This window comes from Pongo pygmaeus, chromosome X, assembly GCF_028885625.2.
Source record: "Pongo pygmaeus isolate AG05252 chromosome X, NHGRI_mPonPyg2-v2.0_pri, whole genome shotgun sequence".
Taxonomy (NCBI): domain Eukaryota; kingdom Metazoa; phylum Chordata; class Mammalia; order Primates; family Hominidae; genus Pongo; species Pongo pygmaeus.
In genome coordinates this window covers 146,441,749-146,467,773 of record NC_072396.2, presented here as the reverse complement: position 1 = coordinate 146,467,773, position 26,025 = coordinate 146,441,749, and the positions used below count along the sequence as shown (strand labels likewise).

The 26,025-nt window shown below is 35.0% G+C and overlaps 1 pseudogene; it reads right to left on the bottom strand.

The window, feature by feature from the left end:
- LOC129025164 (melanoma-associated antigen C3-like) overlaps nt 1–26,025 on the bottom strand; it is a 646,330-nt pseudogene that overhangs the window by 29,297 nt on the left and 591,008 nt on the right.

Below are 26,025 nucleotides of genomic sequence, written 5' to 3'. Positions count from 1 at the left end.
AAAAGCCGACTCTCTCAGTTGGTAGCATTCAGTGGATCCAGAATTAAAGTATAGAAAAGGGCCATCCTTTTTTGCAAATACGGCAAATTTTCCTCTGTTAGGAAACTTTTTAAAGCTCTGGTAGAAAAACTTCGAGATGTTTTAAGAAGGACTCCTAAATGACGTAGCACTAAATTCGCCTCACATGTGGTCACGGTCACCTTACTTCAGGCAATGCAACTCCCTTACAAGGATGTGCTCCATTGTCTAGCATCACGGTGTGCATATTACTTAGGCTTGTCTTTCGCTTTCTAAGTTATGAAAAACCAAAGCCAACTAACAAAGATGGATTCATCCAGCCACATGTTCACAAGATGATGGGTACATGTCTCAGAAATATTAGATCAAGGGTTAGGTCTGATGTCCATCTATATCACAACCTGGACACCTTTAGCCTTTCTTGGGTACTATGATGAATAATGATCAATACTGTTATTGCTCCAGATGGTTTCTTAGAAGTTTAAAAGCCATCCATTGATGTTCTAGTTGCCAACTTGGATGCACTGTTTTTGTTTCTTTCAATTTCTCCTGTAGTTCTATTTCAAATATGCTTATTGAAAAATATGTAATCCATAAACAAGAGAATAGAAAGATAATACTCCAAAGCCTTATTTTCGCCATGCATGGATGTTAGATGATACAATAAAACCTAAAATTAACTATTTTCAATTTAGCTACCTGTTTTATACACGGTTCATGAAATGAAAAGCATAAGTTTAATGTTGCTACTTACACTTTGAACCTGCACGTGGTTAAAAATGGAACTCTCTTAAGATTCTGAGTTGCAGAATATATTAGGAACTGGGCATTTTTCTAGCTTTCAGTTAGGTATTGATTTTTCAAACTTTCACCAAAATAAAACATGCTTTTCATTTATTCTTTCTACACATTATGTTATATCATATATATATATTATAGCTATGAAAGATATATGAAAATGTCTAGATGTTCTTGAGTATAGTCTCAGTTCCCAAGTATTTCTAATTTATTGAATAATGTTTTGGGAAAAATTAATAAAGTAATGACTATTAGTTATTAATACATTATTAGTTTTAGTGAATAAATGATTAGTAGTTTTAAAATATTGATTGAACAGGATTTTCTAGATATAAGAGATTTTAATTTTCTAGATATAAGAGCTTTAATAAGGTATTGAACCCTCTTCCCATCAACCATAAGAAGATCACTCCATCTACATGAACCTCACCATCTATATCTTGAAACTCAGAACATTATGTCCAATTGAATGAGGAAAATGCACAGAGCACAGCAGTAGATAACATACTGATCCAGAAAAAATAAAATACCTTCTAGCCAAAGACCTATAACCTTGTCTAGCTAGTCTCCGTTGCACACTGTTGGATTAGTGGACAGCCAACTACACAATGTGAATTTTTCAGTGTTACCTGTCTTACCACTTAGCAAATCTGTACATATGCTCCTGAGAGTGAGCACTCTCAAAATCTAGATGTTCTTAAACTTGATCTTCTGAAATACTTATATTTTGCTCTTGAATGTCTGAAAATTCTAGTTAGGGAACGATGAAGAAATTAGTTCCCAAATGTACCTATGACTAACTCCCATGTGAGCGCAAGATAACATATTTTTAAAGTTATTAACACTATCTGTGTGATCTCACCCTTGCCTGCCTCTTCGGTTGTATATTTTTACATGGTGACTTTAATTACTCAAAAGACACCAACTCTTTCCCAATTTTGGGCTTGTCCACATGCAGAATCTTTTGACTGGAACATTCATCACCATATTAATCGGTTTTCTGGCTGCTGATAAAGACATACTCAAGACTGGACAATTTACAAAAGATAAGGTTTAATTGGACTTACAGTTCCACGTGGCTGGGGAAACCTCACAATCATGGAAGAAGGCAAGGAGGAGCAAGTCCCATCTTACATGGATGGCAGCAGGCAAAGAGAGAATGAGGAAGATGAAAAAGCGGAAACCCCTGATCAAACCGTCAGATCTCCTGAGACTTATTCATTATCATGAGAACAGTATGGGGGTACCGCCTCCACGATTCAATTATCTCCTACCGGGTCCCTCCCACAACATGTAGGAATTATGAGAATACAATTCAAGATGAGATTTAGGTGGGGAAACAGAGCCAAACCATTTCAATCACCTTAGTTACTCCTACTCAGATTTCAGGTCTTAGCTTGAAATCACTACCTCACAGGTAGTTTTCTTGACCACTCCCATCCACTTAACTTACATCTAGTATGCTTATCTCCCATAATTCCTTTTTCTTTCTCTTCATAGGACATACTATAAATTGTAATCATCTGTGTGTGTGCAACCACTAAATATCTATCATATATAATAACCATTAAATATCAATCTCCCTTCCTGGGCTATAAATTACATAAATACAGAGATCATGACTACCTTATTCACCCATAATCTATCACAGGGCTTAGAACAAAATTGGCTCAAAATAATCTGCCAACTTAATGAGTGATTAAATCAATCTAGTCCCATGCAAACTAGATTCAAGTCCACTATCACCTTTTATATAAGGTTGGCACATGTACAAAAGCAAAGTCACATACATCCTTATTGTGGGATAAGAGTGTGATACTAATATAAGTTGGGACCCTCATGGTTCAAACATGGACTAGCCTTGTAACTAAATACACTTAGTCTATTGGCAAAAAAAGAATCATTAACTTTTATTTATCAGGAAACATAAGAGGGGGTTCAATTAATCATAACCACTTTTCCTCATCGCTTTGCCTTTCCTCAGCTCTTACCTCTCAAACCATCACCTTAAAACACCCACAAAGCCTTACCCTGCATGATTTTTTAAAATTACTTTTCTCTTTTTTTTGTAACACTTTTCTTATGTGCCACCTAATCTCTGGATTCTTCATAGTGAAAGTCCAGAAATCTGTCTTATAAAAACAAGTGTCTCAGAAAGAGAAATAAATTTAGCAGAAAAATATAATTTTCTTTAGCAGGAGGAATTCAGTTTGTCCATTCCATATAAAGTAAAAATAAATCATTAGATAAGATGCAAATAAAAACATTACCAAAATATTACTTCCAGATGGAGGAGAGATAAATAAAAATGGCTCAAATTGAATCTTTTAACAAGATGTCCACAATCTGCACCAAAATACTCCCCGGAGTTTGGTTTTCCAGTAGACATTTACTTCAAAGCACCCACATTTCTCTAAAGGCTTTAGTGTCATATAAGTCTGTGCCAAGGCTATATCAAAGGGAATACATAATTTTAATCAGTGTCTGTGGAAGTGTGTGTGATTCAAAAACTGACATGCACCTTGGAGCACGATTGACCAGAAACCCAGCTTTGCCACTTATTACCTTCAAAGACTTGGGCAAGAAATTTAACCTTTCTTTCCCTCTTTTTAAAAGGAGGATGTAGTCAGCATGCCACATATCGCAAGGGTTGCCTTTAGAATTACAAATAACATAGAAATCTGAATAGACCTGTAATAAATAAAGAGATTTATTTAGTCCTAAAGAAATCCCACAAGGAAAAGCCCAGGTCCAGTGACTTCACTGGTGAATTTCACTATAGATTTAAAAACAGAATTACCATGAATCTTTTAGAAAACAGTTTGTAAAGTAGAAACAGATGAAGTGCTACCTGTCTCATTCTATAATACTAAACCAGATTTTAAAAATTACAAGAAAAGAAAACTACAGACCAATATCTCATATGACTATATATTCAAAAATCCTCAAAAATGCTAACAAACAGAATCTAGCAATACAAAAATAGTAATATGACAAGACCAAATCGGATATATCCCAGGAAATCAAGATTAGCTTAACATTCAAAAAGAAATTGATGTAATACACCAAACAGATAGAATAAAGAACAATCATCTTAATAGATGTGGAAAGAAATTTCACCAAATCTAACACACCCTTTCATAACTGAAAAAAGAAAACAACTCAACAAACTAGGAATAGAGAGAAACTTCCTCAACTTGACAAAGAGTGCATAAAACACCCCTGCAGCTAACATGATACTCAAAGATGAAAGACTGAAATCTGTTCTCCTAATATCAAAAACAAGACAACGACCATTTCTATTCAACATAGAGCTGAAAGTATAACCTAGTGCAATTCGGCAAGCAAAAGGAGGAAAAGGCATCCAAATTGGAAAGAAAGAATTAAAACTCTATTGCAGACCGCGTGATTTGATATATAGAAAATCCTAAAGGATCCGCACATACACACAAAAATACTATTAGATATAATAAATGAGCTCAGCAAGGTTTCAGAATACAAGCTCAATATACAAAAACTCAGTTGTATTTCTATGAACTAGTAAAAAAATTGAAAATGAAATTAAGATAATGATTCCATTTACAATAGCAACAGTAAAATAAATACTTAGGATTAAATTTAAGTAAAGAAGTACAATGCTTACACAATGAAAACTATAATACTGCTTTGAAAAAAAAAAGACCTAAATAAGTGGAAAGGCATTCTATGTTCATGGATTGGAGGACTTAATATTGTTAAGATGGCAATACTGCTCACATTGATCTGTAGAAACAATGCAAGCCCTACCAAAATTCAAACTGTCAATTTTTGCAGGAATGAATAAGCTGATCATAATTTCATATGGAAATGCAGGGGACCCAGAATACCCATGACAATCTTAATAAAAAAGAACAAAGGGAATTGTCATACTTTCTGATTTTGAAATTTACTGCAATGTTACAGTAATTAAAACTGTATGATACTGACACAAGTATAGACATACAGATCAATGGAATAGAAGAGTTCACAAATAAATTCACACATTTGTGGTCAATTCATTGCCAAGAAGGGTCCTAAGATAGTTCACAATAGGCAAATTCATAGGGATTACAAAATAGATTAGTGATTGTCAGAGTCTGGGACAAGGAAAACATGGAGAGTGGTTGCTAACAGGTGTAAAATTTCCTTTCAGGTTATTAAAATGTTCTCAAAATAGTGGTGACAATTGAACAATCTTGTGATTATACCCAAAACCACTGAACTGTATACTTTTAATAATTAATTTTATGATACATAAATAAAATATTAATAAGAACATAAGCCTAATTTTTTTAAATATTAAGCACAGCTCACATAAGACAAACTTGTATTTCAATCTTGGCATTAACAGAAACACAGCCCTCACAATCTGGTGCAATTAATAGTACTTAAAATAATAATATTTAATATAATACATTAAAAGTGCCAAACAAGGAGTGTAGCACATAGTAAGAATTCAAGCTCTAAAGACAATCATTTTCATTATCAATTTACCTACCATGTTGACCAAGATGCTTCAGTGATCTAGACAGACTGAGACTACCCCCAATATCCAACAGGCCAACTGTCACAGGGACAATGGTTAAATTGGAAGTGATGGAGAAATAAAATGAAAACTGAAGAATCACATGGATTGGAACCAAAAAAAAACTGTTTTTAGTTAGTATGTCAAGTCTTAATTTGTAATCACTAATCCTACTTCTGTTTGTTGGATGAGTTTGTGGTGAATTAATATTAATTTTTCTTAAAAAAAACTTGGTAAAATTTATTACTGAAGTAATCTGAGCTTGGTCTTTGTGTGTGTGTGGCTTTTTCATTAGAAATTCAATCTTTTGTGGTAGTTATATTCAGATTTTCTATTTCTTCTTGAGTCTGATTCAACAATTTTGAGTCTTTAGGGAATTAATCAATTTCATCTAAATGTTCTAATTTTGGGCATAAAATTTTCATAGTATTCTCTTATAATCTTTTTAGCTTCTTTAAAGTCTATAGTGATGTCTTCTTTTCAGCACTGGCTTTGGTAATCTGTCTGTGATGGTTGATTTTATATGTCAATTTGTCTGGGGCATACTGCCCAGATATTTGGTTAAACATTATTCTGGATATTTTTGTGAAGTTGATTTTTGGAAGAGATTAATACTTAAATTGGTGAACTTTGAGTGAAACAGATTACCCTCCATAATGTGTGTGAGTATTGTTTAACCATGGAAGGGCCTTAATAGAATAAACACTGACTTCCTCTGAGTAAGAAGGAATTTTGCCAGCTGATTGTCTTTGAACTTGGACTATAACATTTTCCTGCATCTCCAGCTTATTTGCCTATCCGGCAGATTTTGAACTTACACCTCCACATTCAAGTGAACCTTTTTAAAAAAAATTCAGCTTTTATTCTACATATAAGGGGTACATGTGCAGACTTATTACGTGGTATATTGCACAGTGCTGAGGTTGGGGTATAGATCCTATCACCCAAGTAGCGAGCACAGTACCCAATAGGTGGTTTTCCTACCCATGCGTCCCTCCCTCCCTCCCTGATCTGGTAGCCTGCTGTTTCTATTGTTCACGTTTGTGTCCATGTGTGCACAGTGTTTATCGCCCACTTATAAGTGAGAACATGTGGTATTTAATGTTTCTACATTAACTCGCTTAGCATAATGGCTTCCAGCTCCATTCATGTTGCCATAAAGGATATGATATTATCATCTTTACAGCTGCTTAGTATTCCATGATGTATATGTACCACATTTTAAAAAATCCAGTCAACCATTGATGGGCACCTAAGTTGATTGCATGTCTTTGCTATTGTGAATAGCACTGTGATGAACATATGAGTGCATGTGTCTTTTTGGCAGAATAATTTAATTCCTTTGGGTATATATCAAGTAATGGGATTGCTCTGTTTTAAGTTCTTTGATAAATCTCCAACTGCTTTCCACAGTGGCTGAAGAAATGTTCATACCCAACAACGGTGTATAAGCATTCCTTTTTCTCTGCAGCATTGCCAGCATGTGTTATTTTTTGACCTTTTAATAGTAGCCATCCTGACTGGTGTGAGGTGGTATCTCATTGTGGTTTTGATTTGTATTTCTCTGATGATTTGTGATGCTGAGCAATCTTTCGTGTTTGTTGGCCACTTTCACGTCTCCTTTTGAGAAGTGTCTGCTTATGTCCTTTACTAATTTTAATAGGGTTATTTGATTTTTCCTTATTAAGTTCCATATAGATTCTGGATATTAGATCTTTGTTAGATGCATAGTTTATAAATATATTGTCCCATTCTGTAGGCTGTTTACTCTGTTTAGCTCTTTAATTTAATTAGGTCCCACTTGTCAATTTTTGGTTTTATTGCCGTTGCTTTTGGGGACTTAGCCATAAATTATTTGCCAAAGTCAATGTCAAAAAAAGTGTTTCCTAGGTTTTCTCTTAGGATATTTATAGTCTGAGGTCTTCCATTTAAATTTTTAATTCATCTTGAGTTAATTTCTATATATTTAATGAATGGTAGTGATTCAGTTTCATTCTTCTGCATATGGCTAGCCAGGTATCCTAGCACTATTTATTGAACAAGGGGTCCTTTCCCCATTGCTTGTTTTTGTTGGCCCCGTCAAATATCAGATGATTGGAGGTGTGTGACTTTATTTCTGAGTTTTCTTTTCTGTAAGAGACACATTGGTCTGTGTGTCTGTTTTTATACGAGTACCATGTTTTTTTGGTTATTGTAGCCTTATACTATAGTTTGTAACTGGGTAATGTGAGGCCTCTGACTTTGTTCTTTCTATAAATGTATTTATTTTAATTTTGTGGGTATATATTAGGTGTATATGTTTATGGGGTACATGAGATATTTTGATACAGACATGCAATGCATAATAATTACATCAAAGTAAATGGGGTATACATCACCCCAGGTATTTGTCCTTTGCTTAGTATTGCTTTGGCTATTCAGGCTCTTTTCGGATTCCATATGAATTTTAGAATAGTTTCTTCTACTTCTGTAAAGAATTACGTAAAACCTAAAGTATAATAATAATAATAATAATAATAATAATAATAAAAGAAAAAAAAAAGAATTACGTTGGCAGTTTGATAGGGATAACATTGAATCTGTAAATCACTTTGGGCAGTATGACCATCTTAGCAATATTAATTCTTTCAACCCATAAACAAGTAATTTTTTTCATTTATTTGTGTTGTCACTGATTTCTTTTCTCTATGCTTTGTACTTCTCCTTGTAGAGATCTTTCACCTACTTGTTTAGATATATTTCTAAGTATTTCACTTTCTTTTGGCTATTTTAAATGAAATTGTGTTCTTCATTTGACTCTCAGCCTGGATGTTATTTGTGTATAGAAATGCTACTGATTTTTGTATATTGATTTTGTATCCTGAAACTTTACTAAAGTCGTTTATTAGTTCCAGGAGCCTTTTGGTGGAGTCTTCAGGGTTTCCTATTTATAGAATCATATTGTCAGTGAAGATAGATAGATTGACTTCTTATTTTTCTGTTTGTACATCTTTTATTTTTTTTTTCTCCTTTCTGACTGTTCTGGCTAAGACTTTCAGTAATATGTTGAATAGGAGTTGTGAGAGTAGGTATCCTTGTCTTATTCCAGTTCTGAGAATAATAAGTGAACCATTCATTAAAATAAATATCTCTCTATATAGCTGCCTTTTTAGATACATATGTATGTGTATACATATGTATACATATAGATGCGTATATATATATTTATAACTACATACTACACACACATATGTATACATACACATACACACATGCATATCCTGTTGGTGGTCCTGTTTCTCTGGATAATCCTGACTATGCAATATCCACTCTCCTAATTTCTTGTTCAGGCTACGTACAAGGCTGTCAATTTGGTTTTCATTTTCAAAGAATCAACATTTAGCTGCATGGATTTTCTGTATTTACTTTGTTTTTTCTTTTATTAATTTCTGCTTTAATCTTTATATTTACTTTTTCTGCATGCTTTGGATTTAATTTGCTCTTCTTTTTCTATTTCTGAAGGTAGAAGTTGAGATTAATTTACTTAAGATCTTTCTTCTTTTCTAATATAAGCATCATAGCTATACATTTCCCTCTAAACACTGCTTTAGCCAGACCCCATAAATTCTGATATTTGGTTTTATTTTTATTCAGCTAAAGACATTCTTCTAATTATCTCTATGATTCATTTTTTAGCCTATGGGTTATTTGAAATGTGTAGTTTAATTTTCAATTGTTTGTGTATTTCACAAATTTATTTCTTTGTTGATTTCTAATTTAACTTCATTGTTTTGGAGAACATACTTATCAGTATTACACATACTTTCTTTTGGAATATTCAGTCTTCTCTGAAGCATTTGATATCTATAACTATGACTGGACTGTGGCAGTGATTAAGAAATCCATCCATAATGACCTATAAACATCTTCAGAAGGTGCTATGTTGGGATGGTTGGTTATTTCAGATTATGTGGTGTATCATGAATTGAATGAGGTAAATCTGCCCAATAAGTGCTCTATAAGGTAATGAAATTATGTTGTAAATGAAATCTACAACTCTTTTGGTGGAATAACATGAAAGAGGGTAACAAGTGCTTGTTCTCCTCTCATGCAACAGCCTCAGAAACCCAATGTGTCCTACAACACAGTTGGAAATCACTAGAGTACAGAATTCCCAACATACTGCCCTATTTCTAAATTCTATGATTCTAAAGTTCATCTAATACATAATATAGGTAAATGGGATTTTATTCAGATATTCTCATTCATGTGAAATTACCATCTATTTAGTGTATAGTAAATAATGCACTGGGGTAATTGCTTTTATTTTATTGTACTTAATTCTGCAAGCCCAATGAATCAGGTACCATTATCATTATCTTACGAATGAGAAAAATGAGACTCAAGAATTTGTCCAGTGGAAGTAAACTACAGCTTCCCATAAAATGATAGTAATATGACCTATTCCAGAAGAACTAAAGTTAGCAACAACAGTAGTTTATCATAATTTAACAATGGAGGTCATTAAATGACAACTGTCAAATTATATATAAAGTCAGTGCAAAAACTTGGGTGCACATAGTTACATTCTTACTCTTCTAGGTAATGAAGATATTGTGTTGTTGAGATATTGTTGAACCAGAGTAGAGTTAATATACTATAAAAGTAAATGATGAGATGTAATTAGTTTTGTTACCATCTTGGGGGGAATTGAGAAAGAGAAGGCACAATAAATAATTAAAATGAGTTTGTGAGTTAAGAGAGAATTACAAGCCTTCTGAGAACATAGGTAGCTTCTTTGTCTGTACTATTAAATGTTTTCATCTCATTGTCCTGTTAGGATCCCTTAAGGAGGCAAGACTATTAGAAAAGGTGGGAGTCTCAGTACTGCCAGTCATAGAGATTTGTATATTTTAGCAACTCGCCTGTTGTTAAATCTCATCACCCACTCCCCCTCTTAGGCCAGCAAGTTTAGATGTGTAATCAATTGTAATAGAAAGCAACTGTAGATTTCTGAATGCATAAGTACATTATCCCATCAGTTGGAAAAGGAGTGGAAAGTAACTGGAACACATTTATAAAAAAAAAAAAAAAAAAAAAAAAAACACTGGTGAGGAAGCAACAAGAATTTAAAAATACTTGGGAACTGGCTATTGAGTAAGCAGTGCAGATCTGAATCTGAAATGGAATAAAGACCAAGAACCACTAAATAGGTGGAAATGAACTTACCTATTATGTGCTAGGAGCTGTCTGTCCTCTCCGTGTCTTAGCATCTGGTGTCACAACTGAAACACAATACATTTTCAATATACGATGTTAGACCCTGTTTTAGATGCTTAAAATGTATTATTTAACTTACTTTCACTATACCTCTATCACATATGTATTCATATGTATTATAATATCCACTTTACAAATGAGGGCACTTAAGTGCAGAAAAGATTCCTAGTCATACAGCTAATGAATGCAAGTGCCAGGATTTGGTCATAAACAGAGTTGCCCATAAATCCTTTTTCAACTAAACTATTCTACTTTACAGAGCTTTTTCCCCCCATAAGAGCTTAATTAATACAACCACAACAAAATAAGTAACTCTTGCATAGTAACTAATTCCATCAGTTTCTCAAAAATAATACAACATATAACATAACAACTATAATAAAACATTAAATAAATGGGAGTCAGGTGTCTACTGGCAAATTTGTTAGCATTTAAAGATTAGCTAGCTCATTGAAGATGAATGTCAGTAGAGAGATATTCACTTAATACATTTACACCTCAAGCATAACTTCTGTTTTGTCACCATATAAGTCCCTTTGTTAAAAATATGACTGGAGCTGAAATGATGATATTTATGACTTTTATTCGGCAAAACTTAAAGCTTAATATTGGCATATAAGACTTTAAAGATAATTTATCATATATTTCTTACCAAAGCCTTACAAAAAGTTTTGCTGTTATGTGTGGAAATTTTTTTCTACCATCATAAAGACTATTCTCATTTATCACTATAAACAGAGTCATACACAACCAATATCTGTATACAAGTTCTGCGTTCCAAAGAAAATAAGCATTTTACCTCTCTTTTAATTTAGTTCTTTATTTGTGTCTAAATGAAATTATAAGTACATTTGCAAAATGTCCTTGGCACTAACTGCAAAACTTGGGAAATTATTTTTGAGATTTCCTACAAATCAGCACTTTACATTATTCATACCTAAATTAAACCAAGTGTGAAAAAGTGCCTCAGACTACCTTTTTATATTACTCAAAATGCTGATGCAGAAGAACTAGCAAAGGAAATATCAATGAAGAAAATATTGTATCAGTAAACATATACTATATCCTAGAATGGCTGAAAATGTTAGCACTTAAAAAAAATTACCAATTACTTTTGAGAAATAAAATGTCTTGTGAGCTAATGAGAAAAAAAATGTTCAATTATACTAGAGGGTATTTCCAAAACTTTCCTAGAAGGCTGAATCATATGTTTGGTAATGTTGGCATTGGTTTTTATTACTTCTAAATAAAAATTTCTAGTTAATGCAAATACTATACATATATTTTAAATTGGAAAGGAAAATAATCTGAAGAAATTATCTGGAATACTGCCTAATAAAAACAGATTAAAATATAAAAAATAAATTAAAAGATGTGGTGTATTGAGTGAGAAGGCCTCATATATACGTAATTAAAATTTCAATAGACTCTAGGAAATAGGAGTCAAGGAAATAGTCAAAGAGATAATAATTGATGTTTTTCCACAATTTTTGAAGACATTAAACTTCAAATAGAGAAAGACCAACAAATTTTAAGTGAAATAAATGAAAACAAATGCACACCTAAACACCTAACAGTGAAACAGCAGAATACCAAAGGCACACAGAAGATATTAAAATAATTCAGAGGAAAAAGATAATGCACATATTGCAACTACACTGAGAGCTGACTTTTCAGCAAGGGAATAAGAAGGGATTAAGCCCACCAAGCTAAACTCATACGCCAAATTTAAGTATTTTTCAAATGTGAGGGTGAAATAATGACATATTCAGACAATAGAAAGTTTGAAAATTTGCCACCAAGCAATGTAAGTGCCCACTGAAAGAATATTAATACATAGATTTTAGTGTATTCATAAAATTGAATGCTGTACATCAGTAAAACTAAGTGAACTATAATTGCATATATCCAAAGGATTGAATTTCAAAAACATGATATCGGACGGAAAAGAGTCAGAATAACTTACACAGTATGACACGATATGTACAAGCTTCAAAATCAGGGACAACTGCAAAATATATTGTTGAGAGATATTAACATTATACACTCCAAAGAGAAGAGAAAGGGAATGAGTGCTACAAAGTTCAACATGGTGGCAATCCCTGGATAAGGGATGTGCTTGAGGAGAGCACATGGAAAGCTTTTTAATTTAATGGTAATATTATATTTCTTAAGACTTCTGAAGGTGTCTGTCTGCTTGTTTACATTGCACTTATACATACTCTTTTGAATGTTAAAATGAAAACAAACTAACATCAAAAACCCTATGGGGGCACTCTTGGTATGTGGGCAAGGCTTACTAATCAGAGGGGTTTGCCTTTGATTATCTGGGTAGGGATTATGCTGGCATTCATCTAAATGGTATCAAAGTTTTTGCTCTTGAGTCATTCAGTTTCTTAAGAGAATGTCTGATATTTCTTCTGGAGTTGTATACCTGCTTGAGGAGCATTCTGTTCTTGGGGTGATGTATAGTTTGAAGGAAGTTTATTTTTCCCTCACAGGTATTCTTTAGAGAAGATGAGCTTACTCTCCAGGTCAAGGTTGCTATAATTGGACAATGTATGCACAATAAACTTATTCAAGTCAGAAACAATACAAAAATATGTAGCTAGCCACTAATGAGGGAGTATGTGGGTTGTCTAAATTAGCTGATAGCAAGTCATTCTTGTGCGCAGAGACAAAAAAATGTACTCCAGCCTAGTAGCTTCTATATCACAGGTTGACGGCCTTACTCCTGTAGAGTAAGGGACAGCCTGCAGAGGCTGTGAATTCATACATTAAACTCAGATCAACCCTCCAATCATATTTTTCTAACTACATAGCCTTGAAACTGTTGTATGTATAAAGCTGGAATTTGTGTGTTTTCTGTTACTCTAACCATCTTGTGAACTAGAGACTTGCCGTCATTCATTTACATGATAAAGCGTTTTATGAATAAATTGCCACATTTCTCTATGCCTCTGCAAATGCAGGTGCAATAAATTTCAAGAACATAGATTTATTCTCGAAATTATAAATGACAGAGAAGAAGCAATAATTTAATGAACTCCACAATGTGTGTGTCAAACAAACCTGGCTCTTATAAGTGAAGTTAGAATGACTTTTGTTGCCAGCTAGAGTGATAGCAATCAAAGGGAAAACATAAGACTTATAGTCTAATAAATGTAGAACTCTTCATTATATAGCTAACAATGTAGGAGAGATGAAGTGTTTTAGGGATGTTTATGAAGTCTAAGAATGTAAATTGAGAGGTATCATTCCCAGGTCTGCTAGTGATTCATTGTGTCAGCCAGAAGTCACTTTCATGGGAGTAATTTAAGTCTTTATTTATATTTCCAGGGTGCGATACCTTGAGAGGAGAATCTACTTGTGGAAAACATTAAACACAAAGAAAATCACAAAGGCCATGAATAATAGGGGATGTATTTCTTTCTTGAACAAAGATGCCACCACTACCACTAACCTCTTTTTCTTGAACAAACGTGACAACACCTACCATTAACCTCTTCTGACATTTCATCACAAGTTCATTCCAAGTTATACAGGATGCTTAAAGTGTATTCAGCTTTGAATTGTTTTTAAAATATATGAAAGTTAAAAGGCTACAGAGAATTTGAAAAAGTAAGAACAAACATCTGGAATTCCATAAAATGACTCAGCTGCTATTACAGTCTCTGTTATAATTTTCATTGTTTCATTGAAACAATGCAACAAAATCATTGAAACAAAAAATTAGCAAGTTTCATTTCTTGCTAGTTTTCATTGTTGCATACATTTTATAAAGTTGTACTTATATTTTATGCATAATGTTGTGTCATGCCTTGTTAATTTATAACAAATAAAGTTTATCTTAATAATTATAATTTGTAATATAATTTTAATAGCTGCACAGCATTCAGTCAAGTAATTGTATGAACCAAGTACCAAAACACTACAGTTCATACTACTAAGCAATTTATATATTCATACACTTCCAAGTTTCTCAATACCCAATTATCACACTAGAAATATTTAGGCATCTTCGTGGCCCAAAAATAATACTTCTTTCAAAACACATCATTTTAAACACACAGTTCAGTTAAGATCTTTCATACTGAAGCCCAAATAGAAGGATGTTTTATGAGTGTTTTGCGAGTCCTTCATGTGCCAGCAAATATGCTAATAGCAGTCCCTTTTCTCAAACAGATCACATCATATTGGAAAGTTAGCAAAAGAGACTGAAAAGGAAGGGTACTATTTCAAAAGCCATGAAGGGGCATCTAGAAGCAAATGGTCATCATCGACAAATGTTCCAGAGAGGTCATGTAAGAGGCAAATTGATCAGTCCCAGTCAGTAAACAGATATTACTTGAATGCTTAATATGTGTCTACTAAAGTATTATTTAGGATCTGGTGGACGAGACTGAGTCCCTTCCCTTATACTAGTGGGGGCAGAAAGAAAATAAACACATAAACAAATATCTACAGTTGATTTCTTATTTTTTGACTTTTAGGTTCAAGGATATATGTGCAGGTTTGTTATATAGGTAAACTCTGTGTCATGGGGTTTGGTGTACAGATTATTTCATCACCCAGGTAATAGGTATAATAACTACAGATAGCTTTTTGATCAAGTACTAGGGACTATCAAGAATGTAAAATACGGCAATAGGTTTGAGAATGTCATGAGATTTAACTCAGGTGGTCAGGAAATTCCTCTTCAAGAAGATGCAATTTGTTTGGAGACCTGAAAGACCCAAAAGGAGCCTTTGGATTTGATAATTAAAATGTCTTTGATGGTCTTGCAAAGTACAGCTTTATTTGAGTGGTAGAGACAGGAGTCAGAGAGCACCAGGTTGAAGAAAGAGTGATTGGTAAGTAAGAAGAGACAGACAAGAAGCTTCACTCTTGTGAGGCTTAAGTGGAAAGCAAAGAAGAGAGAAGAAAACAAGTGAGAAGGAAAAGCAGAGTGAAGTTATTATCACATTTTTTTACAATTCACCTTTAAAGTGGTTCCTGATGCTCCCTCTTTCTTAAATTTTTATTTAATATTAAACATATTTATAAACTATAGTTAATTAGCCAGTAGAAAGGCAGATGTTGAAAATACAGAAAAAAAAATAAGCAATGGAGCAAGGTCCATTCTCAATCCCCTTGAATAGAACAATTTATTTATTAAATATTTACTGAGCATTTTTGTGTTTGTTTTGTTTTTGTTCTTGTGGGTTTTTTTTTTGATGTGAAAAACACACAAAAGCATAACTACCCATTGACCAATTTTGCAGGAGGACTCATGCTAATACATCAGGCTGAATTTTAGACAGAATGGTTGAAGAAAATAAATGCTGAACAGTCCACTTTAATATGGTAATTTAGTGAGGAGAGGCACTCTCTCCCATTTAGAGACACAAGAAAATATTGCTTCTATGAAAATCTTCTTAACATGGAGATGTTAGTAATGATGCCAAATTTATGCAATGTTCTTAAAGAGGTCTGGACAAAGTTTGCTACATAGATCAAATTCAAAATAATATGTAGTTATATGTTTTTCCAGTATCATATACTTTTGAAAAATGCAAAATCTTGTGCTAAATGTAACTCTCTTTCTTAAATCACTTTTATGTCAATAGTCTTACGAAAATATTTCTTAAAATTAAATGATATTTTATGACCTGATATTCTCTACTTATCATTTATTTAGATTGCAAGCTAAAAACTAATTAGAAAGACTATGCTTTTGCTGTTAACTTTCTCAGAGGTAAAATATCATTTTTCTTTAGTGGTTTGTGATGCTATGAATGAATACTTTCCAGGTTGGGTATTTTCTGGCTGTTAAATATCAGTTAAGTTTTGGCTGACTTCACCTCCATCTATCAACCTCCATGCCAATCATTTAACAGCTATAGAATATGTCTCCTCACACAAATCCTTCAGGAAGAATTTCCAGTGTGCACATTCTGACCAGAAGAAAAAATGCAGCAAATTTTTGAGAAAGTGGATCATTTTTTGAGTTCTGAGCACATTATGTTAAACTCAGGGTTTCTCACTGTCAGCACCATCACATTTTAGGCAGTATAATTGTTTCTTGTATGAGGTTGTCCTTTGTCCAATAAGATGCTTAGAAGCATCTCTGTCTCTGCTTATTAAATACCAGTAGCATTCCCTGCTGCCACCAATTATGACAACCGACAATATTTCTCGATATTGCCAAGTATCCCCTAAGTGGCAAAATCTCTTCCAGTTAAGAACCACTGAATTAAGAACAGTAATTAATGATCCAGGGAAAATGGATATAAAGATATTAAAAAGCTAGTAAAGCATTTGACATATTAGAAATGCATATAAACAATTCATATTTATAAAATAAAATCTACTGAAGATATAATGAATAAACACTTGTTTTGGTGAGCAAGCTTGGTATTGCAGCTGTGGGCCTGGAAGTGGTAGGAGCTGCAAAGCCTGCCCAGGATTAGCTGTAGCCAGAGCAGGCAATCAAGACAATAGCAAAGATCAATTTGACCTCAAGATATAATCAAATATGACAGCAGAATGAATGAAGCTTTTATTTCGCTCCATTCTTCTCCATAATTCTTCTTATGCCCATAATCATTATAATTACATAAAATATTTGAAAACCTTTAAAAATTATTTCTTGGAAATCGTGAATATGGCAGACTAGAGGCATTTTGTACTCACTTTCTCCATTAAAAAGAACCAAACGGTGAGTTGATAATCACACTTTGAATATATAATTCAAAGGAAATCACTGGAATCCATTAGAAAAGTGATAGGCAATACTTAAAGCAGAGATGGAGAGGAAATCAAGGCAGCCTGCTCATCCAGGATCAGCAGTGAGCTGAGAGAGACTCCAAAATACAGAGAAAGGATAGGTGAGAGAGCCTCAGTGGCCTACATTCTCACTGTAGACTCCTACAATCCCAGCCACAGGAGATCCCTTCAACCATCATGGGCCCTGAAACTAACACAGAAAGCTGCCAGGAGATTGTATGATGGCACTGCTTCAGGGAGAATGCTCCCGCTGGGTCCCTCACACTTCTTGAGACTTAAGCAGCTACAACAAAGTACCATTTTAGAGCCCTGCCCTCAACAGACTGAGCACTGTCCTGGAGCCCAGTAGCCCAGGGCTGAGGTGCAAGAGAAGCACAAACTGCTGCTCCAGGGACACAGGCATCAGTGACTACAGACTACAGCATCTGGTGCAGAGGTGGGACCAAGGCATGGGCTGCTGCTTTTAGGACTGAGGCACAAATGAGGCACCACTGCAGAGCCTCACTACCGATGAACTACATACTGTCCTGGAGCCCAGTGGCATTGAGGCCTAGGTGCAAACTAAACATCTGATGTTTCCCTGGAGATTCAGACATGAGTGACCACAGGCTACTGCAACCAAGGGAAAGACATGAACATCGAGGCTGGGCAAGATAGCATTTTAGAGCCTCACCCCCAACAGACTGCACACTGTCTTCGAGCCAAGCAACACTGAGGCTGAGATGCAAAAGAAGAGCTGGCTGCTAACCTGGGGCTTAGACATGAGCATTCATGGGCTACCACACCTGGGGCTGAGGTGTGAGCACCACTGGGGATAAGGCATATGTGGCACATGTGTTTTTCAACCACTGGCCTAGACTGCCATCACTAAAGGTGGCATCCAACACCCAGTGGCAGGGCAGCAGCAAGGCCACTGCCACCCTGTCTTTACCAAAGAGACAGATATCATAAAAAAAGGAACGAACAGAAATTCTGGAGCCAAAGAATGCAGTGAACAAACTAAAAAATACGTATGAAAGCTTCAACAATATACTCAATCGTAACTGACTTATTTTAAGATCACATTTTGCTTGAAGACAGTTTTTTTTTGAAATAACACTGTCAGACAAAAATAAAGAAAAAAGAAAATAATAAAATAAACCTTTGGAATATATCTAACAACATAAAGTGACCAAATATAAAAATCACTGATAGCCCAGAAGGCAAAGAGAGAAAACATGTTTTCAAAGACCTATTTATTGAGATAATAGATGACACTTCCTAAGTCGAGCAAGACACTTAGACATTGAGATACGGGAGGCCCATCAATTCCTAAACAGATACAACGTGAAAAGATCTCTTCCATAGCACATTACACACAAAATATTTAAAGTTTTTTTTTCTTTTTTTCCAAGATGGCAGATTGGAAGCATTATAAGCATACTTATCCCACTTAGTAAGACAAAATGGCATGTAGAGATTCATGCTGTAAAATTTATTCGAAGAAACAACATAAGAACTTAACAGAAGAACTGAAAGAAACCACAGACCCTTTGAATGAAGTGGCAGGCAACAAACTACATCATAAAACAGATGGAAAACCATTAGTCCCCAGAGCATGAGAGAGGGACAGATTGCTGTCATGACATATACTCCCACAGGGGAGCCAGGCAATACAAGTCATGAGGGAAGACTTCAAACCTACTCAGCTCTAGAGATGATTCAGTGAAAAGTAAGGAATATATAAGAAGGAGCAGCATCGGGACATGCTTTCCGTGCACTCCCAGATTCCAGCAAGAATGGAGGGAAGCCATTCCTGATCCCACCTCACAGGGGACATTGCAGAAGTCTAACTCAGGCTGCAGTCACAGTTTGAGAGAAGAGCCCAACTGGGATTTGTGATATAATCCTTAGTAAGGACAAAGCTGATTGGCCAGAACCGAGGGGCAAGTGAGAAGTGTGCTATGGCAACAAGGCACATGAGCTGCATAGCCCTGCTTCACAGGTGGACTGGAAAGGATGCAGCCTGAAAGATATGGTTTCTGTGTCCATAGGGAAAGCTTATGGCCTGGGACAGTTTTAAATACTGAGCACAGGCCACTTGAAACCCAGTTAGCTGCTGCTAGCAGAACACTGTGTGTATGAAAACTGACTTGCCAAGTGTGTGGGAGCTGAGTGGGGCTTACTGCAACCTGCTGTCTCCCACTTTTCAGGCAGATTTTTTGTGCAGCAGAGGCAGCTGTGTTCCTGCCTGGAACATTACCCCACCAGCCAGGGAACTGCCTTCGGATTCCCCACTGGGGCCACTGCTTGCACCTGCACATGGGGAGCCAGAGTGCAGACTTGCCTGACCCAGTTTAATAACTTCTGAGGCACAATGAAATCATCTCAATGCCTCCATGTTCAATTTCAGGCACTAACAAGACCCTGAGGTATTAAAAGCATTGCTTTTCTGCAGTCTTGCCACCTTCAGGAGCTTACTAAGAAAATGAAGAAGAGGCACGATCACTCCTCTCAATTAGCCTCTTCCCTTGGCTGAGAAATGTGTTTCCAGTCTTGAGAACACAGAAGTTTTGCATTTGCTCATGAGAGATCTGAAACCTTCTGACACTGCCCTGCATCTTTTCCATTCCCTCTAAATAGAGAAAACTCTTCTCCTGTCTCCTACCTTCTGCTCTGACATCCATTCACTAACACCTAGGCACAAAAAGCCTAGTTCACGCAATGGGAGAAACGGCTAAGGTGAGCCTCTTCCAAGCTATGAACAACACTTCAAAGTTTAAGTCCCCACCCTCTTCCAACACAATGTCCTTTTCATTCCTCTAGCTCAGTCGTGCTCAAATTGGGGGTGATTTTGCACCCCATCCCAAGAAGACATTTTGCAGTCTGGAAATATTTTTGGTTGTCACAACTGGGGTGGCTCTTAGTGCTATCGGCATCTATTGAATAGAAACTGGGAATGCTGATAATCATTCTAAATTCAGCAAGATGACACCCCCTCAAAAAAACCCAAAGAACTATCTGTCTCAACTTGTCAATAGTAATAAAGGTGAAAAACCCTGTAGCTCATTCCTTAATAGGCCACCCAAAGAGATTTTGGATGTTTTCATTTATAAAATTATGCATATATTTTGGCAAATCAACAGCTGTTTCTCACCACTGATGGTTAAACAAGGGAAAGAATAAGGAGATTGATATTATAATGAGCTCATTCTATGCCAGGTGCAGTGCTCAATACTTCAGATTTATATTATCACATTTAATCTGTGTTAAAAATGTCACAACATGTAGTAACAAGGGTTATTTTTATTTTACAAAGTTAAAAGAAAACTGAATTTTGAACAAATTGAAAGTTCGATTCAGATTACAGCATCTGTAAATGGCAGAGCAGAAACTTACTATTAATGATCGCATGGCTTCAGAGCTGATGCCAGCCATCTCAATCTCACAAAGATCTCCGCATTCACTCATCTTTTACCCTCAAGCATTGTCTTATGTAGAGATTCCTGACTTATTCCAATGGAAAGTCAAAAACAGAAATTTGATATTCAAGAAGGAATATTATGTAGGATTTTGCTGTTGTTTCCCGAAAATTTTTCAATATACTGAATAAGCTATGGGAAAGCAAGCGGAAATAGTGTCGGCTTATAAAACCTCTCACCCTGTGACTAACCAAAATGAACAGAAAGGATTCATCAATGCTGAAACTTGAAACAAAACTGAGTCTTAATCAATATAATTCTTGAGGTATGATTCAGATCCAGTATAATTTGGCCCAGATTGAAAGAAGACTCAAAAATCAATATACAACCCCTATCACTACCTTGGTCCAGATCTTCCAATTTGAAGAAGCAAGGAAATTAGACTTGAGCAGATCTGGAGGAAGTGTAGGCTGCACTGTGTGGAGCTTGTTTCTCCACTGCAAATATGCATTCCTGAGAAACTAAATGTTGGACAAGATGCAAAGCCATACAACCTATGTGACTGCCTCCCTAACTACCTGCCAACCTGTAGTTTATCTTCCTTCTAACCAGACAGAATGTCGGAGAGAAGTAGAAGCAATCTCTTGAGAATCACAGCCACAGCCTTCTGCACAGAAAAATACATAGAGTCAAACAAAACAAAAACCTCAACAACCCTGGACTTTTTATGAAAATGAATTTCTCGCTTTGTTTTTTTATTATTATTATTATACTTTAAGTTCTAGGGTACATGTGCACAATGTACAGGTTAGTTACATATGTATACATGTGCCATGCTGGTGTGCTGCACCCAGTAACTCGTCATTTAGCATTAGGTATATCTCCTAATGCTATCCCTCCCCCCTCCCCCCCCCCCACTGAAACACAAAAAGGCCATTCTTCACCAACAGAGGAGAGTATGCCCCCAACACGGTGCTGCTGATGCCAGTGCATAGGAGCCAAAAAATCAAACTAAGCAACTAAGAAACAAACCAACAACTAAGAAAAAAAAACTTCCTGACTGCAACTACTCACAGCCCCAGATATCTCTTCACTGTCCCCCAAGCCCCCTGTTCCCACAAAGCAGCTAAATGACTGAACAAAGAATAAAAACAATATATGTGCAAATTGTTCAGTGCATGTTTCAAGGCATTGGTCCAAAAAAATATGCAGACCGGTTTTGGAAGTTGGGCTAAAAAAGACAGATTCTGAAGCTGCAACTGGAAGATTTCTTTAGTAGGTCTGGAGGGGTGATTGATGCTCTGTACTTTTTCACATCCACGTTTGAGAACCACTGTTCAAAGTGGAGAGAGAGGGTTAAGTCAAAGATTTTCCTAGAACAGAGATATCAAGGAAAATGTATTCATCTATTTTTGGCAGTGGGGACAATCCATGGCCCCAATTCAAAATAAATGAGAAGAAAAACAAATAATAACAGCATAGCACCAATATGTAAAATGCTCTATAACACAGAAGGGAAGAGAACAGGAATACAGCAAGCAAAGACAGCTAGCTAAGTAGCATTTGTTGCCAGGTTCTGCAGTAGTGGCTGAAGAACAAAAGTGACCACAGCTATTTAACAAGTGGAGAAACTAAAAAATAACTCTAAAATCAATAGGAAACAATAAGGAACATAATCAACCCTATAAAACATTTAGTCAGTAATTTAAAGTATAGGCTTGGGAAACATTAAAACAACACAGGAAATGAAGAGATTTTATAAATATATAGATGAATTCATAAAAACATATTTTCATAAATATATGAAAACAGATCCAACGTTAGGTTCACTGTTTTGGAAATAGGCTTACTCACTGTGGGACTGAATTTGGGAAGAAGTAATTATTTCTTCACTTTAACTTATTGTAATTTTGGCCTTAAGAATCAGCCAAAACTTATTGTGAATGTAGCTTTAACAAGAAATATTTATGTGACCCTGTCTCAATGTTTGACTCTTCTCGACTTCAGCTTTGTGCCCTGCAAATTGAAGATAAAATGTGTTCCTGTCTCGCAAAGTGGTTGTGGGAGTTTTATAAATCACTGAGAAAATACAAAGAAGATTTCAAGCATCAGATGTGGCTATTAATATTTCACAGAGAAGAATTTAAAGAAACTCTTGTGGCTCTAAAAGTGATATTTGAAAATTTTAAATTGAATGTGCATTTTAAAAATATAAAACAAAAACTTAGCAGAATAAAAATTAGTTGATATCTTTGGTATTCTTCAGATAAGAAATGAAACAAAACAGGCTAAATAAGATCAGAGAAAAAAACGTAATGTGATGACGAACGAGAACAAATATGTAAGTCAAATCAGCGCCCCACTTAATGAGAAGACTCATAGACAAATTAACGATAATAACCAATAGCATTATATTTATACAAACAAACACAAAACTTCCAAAGCAATGTGGCTCAGAAAAGTTGAAAGTAAAAATTTTTGACTGAAATTTACCAGATGATATAAACAAAAATGGGAACAGACACCTATTTCTTTAAAAGGCAAAATTTGGAAATGGCACATCTCAACTCACAACTCATTAGAACTCAGTCACATGGCCAAGTGGAGTTGCAAAAGAAGCTGGGAAATGTAGTCTGGTCATTCATGCACCCAGCTAAACATCAAGTGTTCTAGTACTGAAGGAGGGTTTGTGGAACAACTAGCAGTCTGTGACAAAGAGTATTGCTTTTAAGTAGGGAACAAAGCAAGGAAGTTTGTGAGAACTAGTACTTGACGTTCCTGTGGAAGTGTCAGACAGTGCATTCAATCAAGGGACAGAATAATAATCACAGATGTCAGAAAGTAGAAGGAAAAATAATTATTATTTGCAGATAATATAAAATTATACCTGCAGAAGTCTAAAAATACCAACTGAAGATGTCTCAGCATCAATAAAAGAACAGAGTAAAATGAAAAATTATTTTAATAACTAATTTCATGTAGTTAAACAATAACTACTTAGTAACTACAATGAGAAAAAAGTCACATTGATAAAAGAAACAGCAGCAGCAACACAGCAACAACAGTAACACTACATTTAATTCTTAGAAATAAACCTGATGTGAACTGGACAGAAGTAATGTGAAGTGGTTATGAAGTCTCCACAGTAAAGCCAAAGTGATACTTCAAAACTGCAAAGCAATTCAATCACCTCTGTTGCTTAAAACTCTCTGTCCGCTGAAGTTAGAAAAAATTCAAGTTTCTTTCCATGGCTTAGGCAACTCTGACTTCACGTCCGATAACTTCTTCCTTTGCATCAACTTGCCTCTTCTAGGCAGGAAATGCAGCCACATCAGCGTCCCCTTAGTCTCTGAAGATACCAACCTATTTCTTGCCTTAAGACACTTGTAGTAGCTATTTCCTCTTCCTGGAGGGCTCTTCCCCCAGATTTTCCTATGTCAGACTCCTTTCTTATCAATTCTGTTCTAGCTTAAAAGTCACATAATTCGAAAAACATCTCTGACCACTCTTTGTCGACAATAAACACACCCTCTGCTATGAAGTCACTGTCTATTACACTGTTATATGACAATATCAAATGAAAAACAGTAAATTATACCACATCACAGAGTATAATTAGAATATTCCCAAGAGAATGTTGAATGTCACTATTAGATAATTAGAATGTCATATTTGATATTTATGTGTTAGATATTAGATTTAGGTATTAAATATTTAGATACTAGATAGATTTGTATTGGATAATTAGAATGTCATTATTACATAATGATTGAAATAATTATAAAAGAACATTTGTATAATAGTGTATATTCATATTATCATACATAAAAATAGATTATATTAGTAGTACAGTATATGACATTGATATAGTTATATGAATGCATTAGAAATTAGAAAATATCTTATTGTATTGTATCTATACACAATACATTCAACAAAATAGTAACTCGGTGACAGGCTCAGATAATTGTTAATTTGTCTTTCATACTTTGCTATTTTATCTGATTTTTAATATATAGATAGATAGACATATAGATAGATAGATGAATTAATAGACACACTCAGGAGGGAAAAGTTCAATTAGTTAAGACACAAGTGCAGAAAACTCTCTAACCGGCTTAAACAAAAAGGACATTATTAACTCACTTTCTCAAAATTTCTAAAAGCAGTGCTGTCTTTAGTCATGTAGGAAGGCAATAGAAATTTATTAAGTACATAATTATGTGCCTTTCTGTTTCTGAAACGTAACAGTGAGAAAAACAGTGTCCTCATTTCACTAACATTCTGGAGAAGTTAGAGAGAAAATAAACCTAGAAATAAATGTTCAATATATTTGGATAAATTTCAGTTTCTTCTAGGCACTACAAAAAGCAAAATTAAGGAAATATGGTAGAGAGTTGCAGTGAAGTTTGCTTTGGTCTGAGTGATCGCTAAAGTCCTTTCAAAAAGAGGTAACATTTCAGTTGAGGTTTAAATGACAAGACAGCTCTGTAATGATATAGGGGAGTTCCAAGGAGAATAAACAGCAAAGACAAAAAACCTGGATGGAAAGTATGGTTGGAGTGAAGAGAATGAGTGGGGGATCAAATAGAGATAAGGATGGAGGGAAAAGCAGGGCCAGATACTAAAAGGCCTTGGAGATGAGGATGGGGAAGAAGAGAATCAGATTTAGCTCCTCCCGGGGCCTCATACGGAGGCATAGGGTGGGGGGGCTGAATCATGCTCACATGAATATTCTCTGTGCTTTCAGAGAATATCTCACATATTATTCCTTTACTTGCTAACTCCTTTGTATGCATTCAAATCACTTATTATTTTCCTTTAAAACCTCACATCAATTCTACAAGGTTGCTGATGCTTATTTTACAAATAAAGAAACTATTTGTTTCCTATTGCAGTTATAAAAATTTCCACAAACTCAGTGGCTTAAAACAACACATTAAAACTATAGAAACAATAAACATGGAAATAAATAATTTCACGATTCAAATCTCTGCCTCAAGGTCACCCCCTCAGAGAGGCTTTATTTGATTACCTTATTTAAAGTACTACTCTCTGCTATTCACTCGTCATCTTTTTCATAGCAACTATCACCATTGAAATCATTTATTTCCATGTTTATTGTTTCTGTAGTTTAGAAGTGTCCTCACAAAAGCATGTGTTGAAAAATAATGCCCAATGCAACAGTGTTGGGAGGTGGGACCTAATGGGAGGCATTTAGATCATGAGGGCTCCACT